This window comes from Equus przewalskii, chromosome 3, assembly GCF_037783145.1.
Source record: "Equus przewalskii isolate Varuska chromosome 3, EquPr2, whole genome shotgun sequence".
Lineage (NCBI taxonomy): Eukaryota > Metazoa > Chordata > Mammalia > Perissodactyla > Equidae > Equus > Equus przewalskii.
The window spans coordinates 112,051,087-112,064,169 of record NC_091833.1 but is presented as its reverse complement, the minus strand read 5'-3'; the positions used below and the strand labels follow the sequence as shown (position 1 = coordinate 112,064,169).

At 44.9% G+C, this 13,083-nt stretch overlaps 1 long non-coding RNA gene across 3 annotated transcripts in view; it reads left to right on the top strand.

Annotated features, from left to right (window-relative positions):
- The window catches only part of LOC139082383 (uncharacterized), a 135,329-nt gene that overhangs the window by 25,758 nt on the left and 96,488 nt on the right, over positions 1-13,083 (top strand). For 2 of the 3 annotated variants that reach the window (XR_011538315.1, XR_011538314.1), the window contains exon 2: positions 9,386-9,466. The exons of the other annotated variant lie outside the window; for it this stretch is intronic. This is a non-coding gene — a long non-coding RNA (uncharacterized lncRNA). The remainder of the gene's footprint in view (positions 1-9,385; positions 9,467-13,083) is intronic. 3 annotated transcript variants of the gene reach the window in all.

The window sequence follows — 13,083 nt, the reverse complement described above, 5'->3', positions numbered from 1 at the left end:
TAACATGCTTGGAGCTGATTTCCAAGGACTAAGTTGCTTTCTACTGCAACTTCTTGGACTTACTTTGAAATCTTAAGGGTCTGCTGTGCAGCTTTCCTGTTGAGGCCTGCAGAGACCTCACAACCATTCCTACCATGGGTATGTCTCAAACTGAGACCTACCAGGATTACATTTTCAGTGGCAAGGCCACAGGTACTACAACCTAGGCCAGTTGGAGAGTCCTATTTTGCTCCAAGCCCTACTCAAAACTTGGCAGCCTTTGGAGCCCACTAAAAAAAGGTGGAGTAGTATTCCCGAGTGTGATGAATGCTGTGTCTACAATCCAAAGAGACCTGCCAATTTTGAAGTTACTTTCTTCATGGTAGGAAATAAAAGATGCAACAAATTGTCCTTGAATTTGTAAGTTAGAAGTGATGTCCCTGCATGCCCTAGACTCTTAAAAGCATCACTGATGTGGGAGGCTCCCGAATCTGGGAGGTTTACCTCCCACACTCTGGCATGTGGGTGCTTTCTAGAGTACTTGCTACTTCCTGATTTCCAAGTCTAACGGTATAGTGCCAATAATAAAGTGAACCAGCAAGATCTTCTGTGGAATGTCAGTATAATCAAGGTTCCTGCAGATTATATTATGGCAGAGATTAGGAAAGTTAACCCTAAAACAAGGCTCTGAATGCATACTGCTGACCTTTCCGTGAAAAAACAAACTAGTATTCTTTCTCACTGGGGATTGAAGAAGGTATTCTCTAGATTGGCAGCTGCATGCTAAATGCCAGAAGTGGTGGTCTTATTGGTAAAGATTCCGTATCCTGCATGACACCTATGATAGGTTAAATATATTGTAGTTCGTTGTCATCTGTCATGGGACTCCGAACGTTTAACTGAAACAAAGAAATACAAAGATCTCTGATCAAATGCAGAGTCACTTCCATTCCATACTTAATGGCCAAGTAAAGAACAAACACATAAAAGAAGGCCTCTGATATTGGTTAGTCAACTTGAGCCAGTGGTCAAGGTGAGTTTTTCTGTGCTGAGAAGACTTCCTGGTCCATTTGCTAAAGCGGAACAGAATTGCGCTTTGGGGGACATTCTAGAACCATTCCAATTTTCTTCAAAACGTGAGCCCTTGAAGCATCAGTTCCAATTCTCTTTTTGAGGCAGGACATTTTTATTGTTACAGACACATTCTTTATCTAGAAATCCAGGTTTCCTTAGGAGAACTGGGGTTCCAGCCCAAGACACGGAGATGATAGAAAAGGGGGATGTTCAGGCAGCAACCACAAGGAGGGTCAGCAATGGCTGCTCAACTCCTGTGGGGTTGGCTTCCTTCTAAAGACGCAATATCCACCCAGATTCTCAAGTCATAAGAAAAAATTACCTTCACTGAAGTGGATTCTTCTGCCAGTCTGCACATTTTTGCACCTAGAGTGACTTACGAACTGTCAAGGCAGTGGGGCGGGGGAGAATAGAAAAAGGTCCTAGGGCCTAGGTTCAATAAGTCTCTTACTGTGTGTGTATCAAGGTATAATTACCAGCTTTCCAAGCCAAGAAGCTTGTTCCTGACTCCATGTCTTTACTGCTTGCTTGAATTTTTCTTGTTGACCATAAATGAAGTGCTTGCAATGAAACCATTGTCTATGGCTCTATTCACACATTTATCCCTTGGACTGTCAGCAGCAGATAGAACAGGGATGAGGTTCACAAAGATCTACCTAGAGGAAAAACCTGTGCTTGGGAGGTTCGTGATGCAGGAAGCTTGTTCTTTTGACGAAGACACCAGCCTTCACTTTTTACAGAGACATGACATGCTAATGAGGTTATTTGAAGAGTGATGAGCAGCTTGCCACAAGGAGGTGCTCAGAGTTGATCCCTGGATGGCATGAGTGGCTCCAGGCTATGGAATGCTTTTCTGAACTTCCTTCTGGTTAGGTTCTTGTGTTGCAATGCTTTATGACTGTTTCTCCCATCTATGTGAAAACATGAAAATGTGGCTGGTGTCTGTGTGGTTCATGAGTCAGATGTGGTAATGCTGTCTTCAGAGGCTACTGAATGGTCTTTTCAGTTTACTTGAGCTTTATTGTTCCCTGATATTTGGAGGAAGGGAACTATGATGCTAGTTGAAAGACTTAGAGAAAAGGAGGAAAGCAAGATTTTTTTTTTAATGGAAAGTCTGTTCTCTACTTAGGGAAAGATATAGAACTTTTCTGCCTGTTTTGTATTTAACCATGGAGTATTGGTCCTAGATGGTGAAAGAGGCTTGTGGTGTTTGGGACAGCTGGTCATCGGAGATTCCCGTACTTCGAGACATGCTGTTACTTGTGAGTTGATCAAATGTCCTAGAATTTCCTAGACCAGACCCAGGGGTCACTGTGAGATGGTGTGGCTGAGTAAGGAGTTGAAATTCTGAGTGCTGGCAGAACTGGGCTGAAAAGTCCATTCATGGCAGTTGAAGCTTCACAGGCTCTTTGCAGAACCGGAGAGAGGAGGCACCTTGGCTGGCCTCTCGTTTGTAGGCCATGGGCCAGGCTATGAGTAAACAGATGTATCATTGGATAAAGGTCCCATGACAAATGAATGTTGGCAACTTCAGGACAAAATTGCTTCAATGAAGCTTGAAAATTAAGCACGTCCGAGTGAGAGGATTTTTTGGGTCATAGAATGGTTTAAAAGGCGTCACAACCATTTTCTGTTCTCTAAATCCTTTTATTTGTAGAGAATTAAAGCTGAGACATTGTCACCTCGAGTGTCTCTGGCTATGGCTTAAACCTTAGAGAATCCTTGTGTTTGGTGCCTTTTTTTCAGAGAGGTGGCCTAGGCCACCTGTTGATTGGGTGGCATCCAGGTAACTACTTACCCCGAGGAATGAGAGTCTATTAAGTGTCTAGATTGGGAACTACATGGCTCTGTAAACCTTGCTTGTGCTAATGAAGCATGAGGCCTGTCATTGCTACAGCCAGGTACTGTGTTTCTGAGGACCAGGGGATACTTCTGAGTCTGTGTGGTACTTGCAGAGAATTAGTACACTTCAGGCTTCTTTGGTTTTCCTTATTTCTTCGTGACCTGTCCTTTGATACAGGAAGATGTTACACAAATTCCTCCATAAAAATAAAGAATTGGTGCCATAACATCTCATCACATTTGAGGTCCTTCAGAGACTAAGATTCTCATATTTGATTTCTGCTCAGTGACTGAGCTGCATCTAGAATCCAGCCCCTCTGAGCTGCAGAGCAATTGATGGTAGCAGTGCACCTGGAGATGACACCTCATCACCAGGTGGCTGGGTATGAAAATCTGACGGCAGAAGTGTCTCCGAATGGAGCCTCTGGACTTCCAGAGTTTTCTTGCTGGGGCAAGCGTTGGAACAACTAGGACAAATACTTGAGCTGCCCTTTACGTCTTCCTTTGTTCCTATGAGGCCTAAAGATGACTTCATTCTACATTAATGTCTTTCACAACTTCTTCCTGGACCACCATGACCTTGAATAGTCCAGTCTGTTATCTGTCAACTAAATTCTACTCCTTCTCTCTTTGCTTCAAGAAGCTTTTAAAATCATAATTCACGGGGCTCCTAGCTATCAGGAGGCTTAAAGACAATCTTTAGTATGAGGCCACCAACATGTGTTTAGGGGATAATGACATGCATAAGTGTAAATATCGCAGGATGGAGCCCTTATGTCTGAATGCTTGGAACTTGGAGACCTGGGACCATTTTGGAGCCAGAGGTACATCTCCTATACATCTTTTACATAAAGCACAGCAGTTGAGTCACGTGAGATCGCGATGAGATCTGCATTGTGAAAGCTGACACGTGTCCTGGTGAACGTGAGGGAGATGGCTGGCCCCAGTCTCTGCACCCACATCGAGAGAGCTTTGATGGTTAACCCTTTGTTTTATGGAATGTATAACTCAGAGATGACCATTTCTTTCCTTTTGGGTGGACTCATACTGCCGGAGGAGTTCTGGGTCCTTATTCAGATGTTATGTAGTTCATAATTGGCTTGTATGCAGGGCAGGCGAGTGGAGGAAGGCATCCTCCCCTATTCATGACTGAGAGAGAAATTTCTCCTCAGCAAGTATCTGGACTGACCTTTGAAAGTGAAATGTTCCTCACTTCAGTCATATTTCCAAAAACCCTCCTGTGTCCTGCCCATGTTTAAAGAACCTGAGAGGACCCCTCTGGGTTATGGGAAGGATGCCTGTTTATGCAGAAATGGTTTTTCTATTGATCACTAAGTATATTTTCTCTATCTAATAAGCTCTAAAGCACCCAACCATCTTACCAGGAATTGCTACTCCCGTGTTAGACCAGAGCAGAGTGGGCGTTGCCCGAAGGGCTTTGTATGATGGAAGAAAAAATGCAGCTGGGTTTGCAGTACATCCATGTCAAATTCAGGTCAGAGCAGATGTTCAGTAAGTTTAGCCCCTTTAAAGCATATCCCATTCCAATCTTTTCAGGCATGTTGAAGATATGGATCAGTGGGAGATACCAATGAAATTATCATGGTGGATGTTCCCTATTTCCTTCAGTCCCTTGTTTTATTTATCGTTTTACCATTGTCCAGTAATTCTTGGGAATATGATCTTGTGGGAACCATGGATGCTTCCCACAGATACTGACTTGAGGCATGTGAAAAACAAATTTTTTTTTTCAAACCGAATGGGTTTGCTTTCTGTTAACATGAGAGAGAACGTGGGATCTATAGCTATTAAGATCTATTTTGGCTTCTACTCAGGTATAAAATACCCTGACAGCTGCAGTTTGACTACAGTTACTCAGAATATTTATACTTTATCCAGATTAGTCATCTGTAGAAACTAGAACAAGAAATTCCTAGTGCATTTAGTAGACTTCCAACGAATATTGGCATTTTCCTTAAGGTCCATGGCTTAAACAGCAGTTCATTCCTCTGCATACAGACCCGAGTTCCCTTCCATAGACAAAATAGAATGAAATAGCCCATGCTGTAATGCCTTGTGGGATTGGTGTGAGGAGATACCCATGAGATCTTGGGTCACAGGATGTTGAACTTCCCCCTGGGAGTTTCTGAGCTAAGAGGTGCTTCATGACTCCTTGGTCCTCTCTCCTTTAAGCTCTCTAGGAAGTAACTTGGTGAAGGACCACACCAAGTCTATGACTTAAAGGATCTTGAGATCCATTCGCAGTTGGATGATGAACATGATCTGGGATGAAGGTGAGGCTTTTGTCATTATAATCTTCCCAAAGAACAGGAGATGAGTAACTCATCCTGTAGGCTTAGTGGCAGTTGAAACAATGCAACCTACCTTACTGCCTTCCTCAAATGATCAAAGAAAGTTCGGGACTGTTCTTTCCAATCACCAGTATTATCCAGTGAGTTGAGTGATGGCTGTTCTTCCCACTCTCCTTTATTTCTTTTCCATCTGCCAGGGTTGGAGAAAAAGGATGCCATGTCCACAGCAAACTTTGCTCTGTCCTTAAGGAAAAGTATTTATCAACTTAGGTTGACAATAAAGATCAAAGAACTGTCAAGTTTTGTAACGTGCTTTAGACTTGCCAGACAGGTTAAAGAACACCAATCTGTAATATGAAAAGAAAGGCACACGTGAGATTGGGTGTCTGCTAGGGCAGGCTGTGGGTGGCCCTCAGAACTTTCTCAATTTCGTTTTTGTAGTACGAGGTGAGCAGAGTCTTTAGTTGCAATTAACTACCATTACTGTGCAATAGTAAACCCAGGGAGCTGATGATAGTTTGACTCAAGGAACAAAAGTTTCATTTTCTATGTCACCTGAAATTTGAGGATGATACAGGGTATGTGAAAAGCCAAGTGTCTGAGTTTGGGTTCTCTAGAAGCAGGCTTGGAGATGGAAACTTAGATGCGTTAGGTTTACAAGGAGTGCACTTGGGACAACACCAGAAAGGAAGTGAAGAAAGCAAGATAGGGCAGAGGGAGAAGCTGAATTATGTTTCTGTAACAGCAGCTTCAGCTAACCCCACGAGGAGCTCTGGAGCTGGGCTGGCCCTCCAGAGCCACCCTGAATTGAGCTATGTGGCTGGGCCCCTGGATACCTCAGACTAGCTGCTGAATATGGTTTCCCCTAGGGAAGGGGCATAACCTTGGGTTAGGCAGCTTCCACTGGGGCCAGGGCCATTCCTAGAGAGAGATGAATATCTTTGGCGCTTCCAGTCCAGGGGTTATCGGTGACATAGACAGCGCACACCTCAGGAAAGATGTGTATTATGTGTCCATCTGGGAACAAGCAGATCTTGGCAGAGTTCTTTTTGTCCTGGGCTTCCGTTGTTATCCTCATCTGGTGAGCTTTCCTTTACATCTCTGCAGGACTGTGAGTTCCTCAATTCCAGAGCTGCTGACACCTCAAGAAAAGCTCAGGTGATGTGCTGTAGAGTTGGAAGCAAAGCTCCTGGATGAAGCCCTAGTTTGGTTCATGCTTTGGATATTGACACAGGAAGCAGCCAGAGGCAATGGAGGTGGTTGTACTGAAAAGGTGATGTCAAGGGCCTTGGAGTGGTTTGGGAGCCCTCTGTACCATTTCTAGTGGGACATCCCAATCTTTTTTTGCTAGGGTCTTGTTTTTCATTTGGGGAGTCGCTGTAGCTATGTGAGGCTCCTCACCTGTTGCCACACACTAAGTGATGACATCAAATGAACTGAGTGGGTTAATCATGTCTCAGGAATGCCTCACTGCTCACCATGAACGTCGCTTCCTCCCTGGGGACTATCTCATATGAGCTAGTGGTCAATCTTTGAAAGGTTTACTCTGCCTACCTCACCTCTTCTGGAAGAAAAATTACCCAGAAGTCCTGGGTCTTCCATAAATATCTTGAAGCATAGTTTCTTGAATACCTGCCTATCTTTACTTAGTGTCAGGAAAGTCTGGTTAATTTGGGAGACTGCTAACATAACTGGAAAGTCAGAGCAAGCCCTCACCCAGAAATCATCAACGCTGAAAATCTATCTATGCCCTGAGCAGAGCTCAGTGGCCTTTGCTTGTGAATCAGGATATCAGAATGACCCATCTCTAATCAAGCAGTCTCTGTATAGATAGATGACCATAAATTGGTTTTCATTGTCCTTGCCGAATGCAGGGCTTTCTGCGCTTGTGACCCTGGAGTGTTTCATCCACCTCGTACTCTGGCTAGAAAGAGTACAGGATGTACAGTGTGGCTGGTGCAAGAGGTAGATGTGGTGCCCATTGGTAGATGTTACTTGGAAAAGTAGGTTATGGAACTGCTGATATTCAGGCTATTTGACCAGGATGCATCGTCTCTGGGATAAAGCTTGGAAGTATCCTGGGATTGACAGGAGGGCTTGGCCAGAGTAAGGGTGCTTTACTAAAGCTGTATCACCTCTACAAAATGCCCTCACTGAAACACCTAGCTTAGTGTTTGGTGGAATAACTGGGAACTGTAGCCTAGATAAGTTGACAAACTGACCATCACAAGGTCTAAATACCTTACTTCTGGGGAAACTGAGTCCAATGCTGGAAATAAAAAATCCTGTTGTGCAATCTGACTTTTTTCTATACTAGTTCTTTGAAATCACCAGGTAGTTTCATCACCAAGATGTTTTTTTCCCAAAGCAGAAATTCCCACAGGTATCCAGTCTGACCTCATGTAGCAGAACCCAGGATGGCTACTCGTATAGCATATGCCAATACAAGGTACAGGGACAGGCTTCAGGTCTGCATGGATTCATGAATTCTTCTCTGGATTATTTCATGTGCTGCTGTAGTCTTGTCAGTTCTATAGGCTTCCGTGGATCTGGAAATGTGGATGGTACAATGAAGTTTAAGGAGGAGACATTTGGTCTCAAATTATATCTTACTGGATGTCTTTATTATCACCTGATAACAAAGTCCAACTCTTGGTGTGGGGTCTAGGTCACAGCCATGGGTAATTCAGAGTAAGTGAGGGAAGAGAAGATGTTTCCCATGGAAAGGATGTTTCTATTTATGTAGGGAATACCTATACATTTAGGGCTTGCCTCATATTTGGCCTTGAAATATTGGCCCTGGGCAACCTCAACTTGCTGGTGAAGGGTTGGTGATATTGGGACAGCTGGTCACTGGTGATTCTTGCCCTCAATATGTAGTGCTATCTGGATAGAGAAAGCAACCTGCATTATCCTAGGGCATGTGCTGTGGCCTTCACTTGGGCCTCAAGTTATCAGAATGAACCACACAGGCTCATGTCTAATCAAGCAGTCCATCTTCTGGATGGACGACCTCAGAGGATTAATCCTTGTTTTCCGTGCTTTCTGGTCTTTCTGTATTTGGTGACAAGGAATGTTGCCCTCAATCCTCCTTGAGCTTGCTTGCAGGATGTATACATCCATCCTGTGCTCTGGCCAGAAGGCGTGGGCGGCTGCAGTTGATGGGAGAACTAGACAAGTTGAATGAGCTGCTTGTGTAGATGCCAGCTTGGAGGGTTGGTCATGGATCTGCTGAAACCTGACCTATTTGATCAGGGTGCATCTTCTCCATGGTGATGCCTGGAGATGTCCTGTATATGTAAGAGGGACCTGTTCAGGAGGAGTGAGGCTTTCTTTTGATAAGGCTGTGGTTCACCTTCCATTGTCTTCCCTAATCCTAGTCAAGTATTTGAGCATCTTCATGTGCTAGCCCCTTTCTAGGTGGTTGTAGAGCACAGGGAGAAGAATGAAAGTTTCTTGTCCCGTGAGGGGGATCCTGGAGGAAGACCAGGTAGTCTATTCAGGTTTGCTATCAATGTGGTCTTATGCTGTGTTCTGAGGCCCCCCTGCGTTGGTTGAACTCTCTTCTTCCCCATTAGATTGTGTTGCTTTGTGAATGCAGTCTCCTGCTTTCCACTGGCCCCGAGCTGCGCATAATCTAACTCTCCTGCAGGTCTGTTTCTTGCATGTCCATGAGTAAGCTTTTTCAGGAGCCCCCTAATACCAGGCAGCGTGCCTAGTCTGGTCCTGAGGTGGGTAATAGCAGACCAAGACACTTCAGTTAGTGTCCTAATTTTCCTCTTAGGATGCAGCTGTTGAGGAGGACACAGGGACGGTGACAGGCTCTGTCTTTCTCACTCCAGCTCTCTGGACCTCATTTGGAACACGGAATATTTTCGTGGTTGTATGCAGTATCAGGCCACCTGCTCTGTGCCACCAGATCTAGTGTACTTGTGTCTGGTTGTTGTCACCTTGGCTGCATCTCGCCAACATGACAAGCTCCTCTTAGTAGGCTGGGTACTCCCACCGCTTCAGCTCCATCAGTGTTGCTACAAAGGGCAGCAGGAGCTTGTAAGAACTGACACTACAATGGGATTGAAAGGATGGCTGAGAAAATGGTGGTGGGAGTGGGCAGCAACTGATGGATGGAGGGCATCAGAGATGTTAGACACTATGAACAGGCTTACCTTTAATTCTAGGTGCTCCAGGGCCCTGAGGTTCTCCATCAAGAAGGTCAAAGACTTGACAAAACTTGAGGTTGCTACTGAAGACATCTCCTGGTAGGTGTACAGGGGGTGGTTTCTAGTATCTGTTGCAACATAGCTTCGTGGCTTCCATCAGTGGCAGTCAGCAGATGAACAGGCGTACGATCAGCTGGATGGGCAGGAATAAGACAAATACAGCTCCTGGAGTTGGCCCAGTTAGCTCATTGGGGTCTAAAGTATCTTTGAACCTTATCAGGTACAGGAGGAACTCTGTAAGCTGAGGTTGCGTTCATTTGATTCAAACAACGGTCTTGTAATCTTGATCCGCATTGACTAGTGAGGCTCCATTACAGACAAATGACAGAATTTTCAGGGCAACAGCAATGTGGAGGCTGCAGAGGTGTCTCCCACTGCCAAAGTGTCAGGACCTCGTACTCTTCTTGAAGTTACCCTGCATGAAGGAAAATAATTAGTTTGCCAGTAGCCATTGAGACTAAGACATTAATTTCATGGGTAATCTGGTCTCCTGAAGCTTTAGAGTCTGAATTTACACTTGTGAGGTCCTTGTCCATGCTGGTCTGCTGCTGCTTTGTGGAAGGAATGCAGAGAGTGAACACAAAGCTTAGCACGGAAAAGGAACCTGGGCAGGACCACAGAGCTTGCTGTCTTGGGGTCTGAGTCCTGTACATCAGACTTGGTCTCCAGTGGAAAGAGTGGGCAGGTTGGTTTCCCAGTCACAGCTTTCTATGTCACCAAATGGCCCCTGTATTGACAATGTCCCCAGAAAGAAATGGGGAAAAGTCAACTTACGTTCACTGTCTGTGCACACTTTTGAAGGCAGCAGTGCATGGCAGAGAAGGGTCTTTGGGGAGGTCTTCTAAGAGATAGTTGGAAGACGTCTTATCTCTTTGCTCTGGGCAATGAGCACCAACAATTTGGATTGGGCTTGTTCATCTTTGTGCTTCTTCGGGTCATGAATATTTCAAAATCCTAAAGGTTTTACCTGTGCTCCTGAACCAGATACCAAAGGCTGCAAATTGCTCAGATTTTCTTTTACAAGCTTATTCTGTGTTTTTCAACCTCAGTACTGTTGACATTTTAGGCTGGATGGTTGATTCTTTGTTGGGGGCTTGCTGTGCATGGTAGCATTTTTAGCACCCTTGGCCTCTTCTTGAAGCTAGTAGCACCCTTCCACAAGTTATGAGGACTAAAAAACATCTCCCTATGTTGCAGAATCATGAATATAATAGACTGTCTCTCTAGGCAAGAGTGCTCTTGCGTCTCACGAAAGTTTATAGCACTACAGCCCCTCGGTCACTCACGGACCCTTCTGGTCTTGCTGAAGGGGTTTCCTGCAGGGCAACTTGCTGGGCTGCCCAAGCCCAAAGGGCCAGCCAAAGCTCTCACACGGTCAGAGCCTACTGTGGTGTGGGGAGCCTGCCTGACACTCAAGGGGACCTGAAACTGAAGGGAAAAGCTTGTGTTCTCTACGAAGGGAACTAACCTACTGGAACTGAGTAGAAATATCAGTCTTTTGCTGGCTCCTCCCTGCCATCTTTCTTTCTGCTACTGTCTGGGTAGTTGATGGGAAGAAGCCTGAACAGGGTTAAAACAACTCCCAGCAGTGCCCACCACGGGGCTCAAGCACTTGCTGACCTCAGGGTTGCAGTTCAGTCATTTGCCGGTTGATGGAGCCAGTTTGACCTTTGTTTCTGTTGCTGAAGCAAATTTGGAACTTACCTGTCTCGGTACAATTCACTGGCCCACTGGAGTTTTTGGAACCTTGAAGAGACTGGCTTGAAAATGGGGTTGGACATGGGATTGTCTTTCCTCTTAAAATGCCATCTCGTAAGTCAGATGTCCAGATGTTGGGCAGGTGAATTCCTCTTTGACACCCTCCCTATCACTTTGGACTCTGGGAGTGGTCATCTCCATGCACCTGTGTATATGAAAGTAATTTTACATTTCAAAGCAGTGTTTATTTTTACACTGTTTGACTGTTTATCCTTGGATGTATAAAGTGAACTTCTCGGCTTCTGTAAATATGCTCTACATACCTCTAATGTCTTATCATATATATGTTGTACACAGTACTGGCCTATTCTGTAAATGGATGTATTGTACAGAGAATTTGAATGTCTTTTATGTCTTTGGTATCATTGCATGAAAGTGGTGTAATTGGAAAAAAAAAATAGCGTAGTTGGGGGCAATATCGCTAAGCTCAATCTTTCCTGGGAACACTAGAGGGTATCCTGCAAGACCTCTTCCACTAATCAGACAGTGGGTGGAGTATTGGATGCTGCTGATTTGAAGTTTCCATTGATTCCAGAAAGTGGGGGGAGTTTGGATGGCCTTGGTCAGAAGCTGGGGGAGTTCCCAACAGGCCCTCTACCTCCTTGGGAATTGCTCTAAACTTAGCTCTTAAGGCTTCTGATAATTGTCTTACTCTATCCCCTCTCTCTTTGGGAAATCCCTTTTTGCCTCTTGAGTTGTCCTGCAAATTGAAGCTCAAAGTCATGTCCTCATGTTGTATATGCCAGTATGGGCTTCTCGCTACTTAAGATTCTGAATCTGACATTTGTGTCCTTGTGTGGGATGCCGTTCAGTTACATTTAGCTTGTCTGGACTGAGGCTGAAAGAAACAAGTCTGTCCTGAGCCACTGTGATGTGTATACCTGGAGGTGGCATGAGTGACTGCCCCTGACCGTAACCACCTTGTTGCTGATAATCACCCTTGGATGATTTCTGACCACCTTCAGGAAATCTCTGGAGACTTAAATTCTCAATCCCTGGTTGGTGTCTTAGAAAAGTAAAGTTAGTTGTACAAAAATACTTTTCTGATTTCCAACACTGACCGGTGTTTCTGTAGCCATTCTCCTTAAACCTCCAAGAGATGTTTTCTTATGGCATAATTAGAAATCCATAATGCCTGATTCCTGTCCATCCCTGAAATCCTTGCCCGTGGTAGAAGGACTGGATAGGGAAAGAGAATTTAGCATGTTGGATAGCTGGCTATGGGAGACCTCAAGGACATGCTGTTAGGTGTGGGCTGATCGAGTGTCCTGCAGGGACCCCACACCAAGCATGGGGGCTGGTGTGAGGTAGGCGTGGCTGGGTAAGGGGTGCTGGCAAATCTTGGGTGATGGGAACTGGGCAGAGTTGGAGCTTCACTGGCTTTTTGCAGAAGCAGCGAGGGGAGAGAGCACAGCCCTTGGCCCATTCTCTTGTTTGATGTGCTGGACCAGGCTGTGAGTAACAGGTGAATTGTTGGATTGATGTCCATGACCAAAATGAATGTTGGCAACTTCATAAGTGTTCCAGTGAAGTTCTCTTTTGGCATTAAGCAAAGCCCAGTGAGACTTTTGTGGGGTGAGGCGGGACGGGAGGAGTTCAGAAGGTTTCCAAAGAAATTGGCACAATTTATTCTCATTTCTCTAAGTGTCTTCAAGCTTCAATTCTCTGAGATTGTTGCCTCTTAAGTATTTTGGCTTTAAACCTAAGGAATACCTAATATGTTAGTTCCCCTCCCTGAACAAGGCACCTATGTTCTCACGCTTTCTGGTGTTTTGGTTTTGTTTTGTATGCCTCCCCTAGCTGTATTCCTGCTCTTTGCAGGTAATTTGGGAAATATTTAGTTGATACACCTGTGAGAGATGATGGAGAATGAAGCCTGTTCTCTTGTGATTATTTTG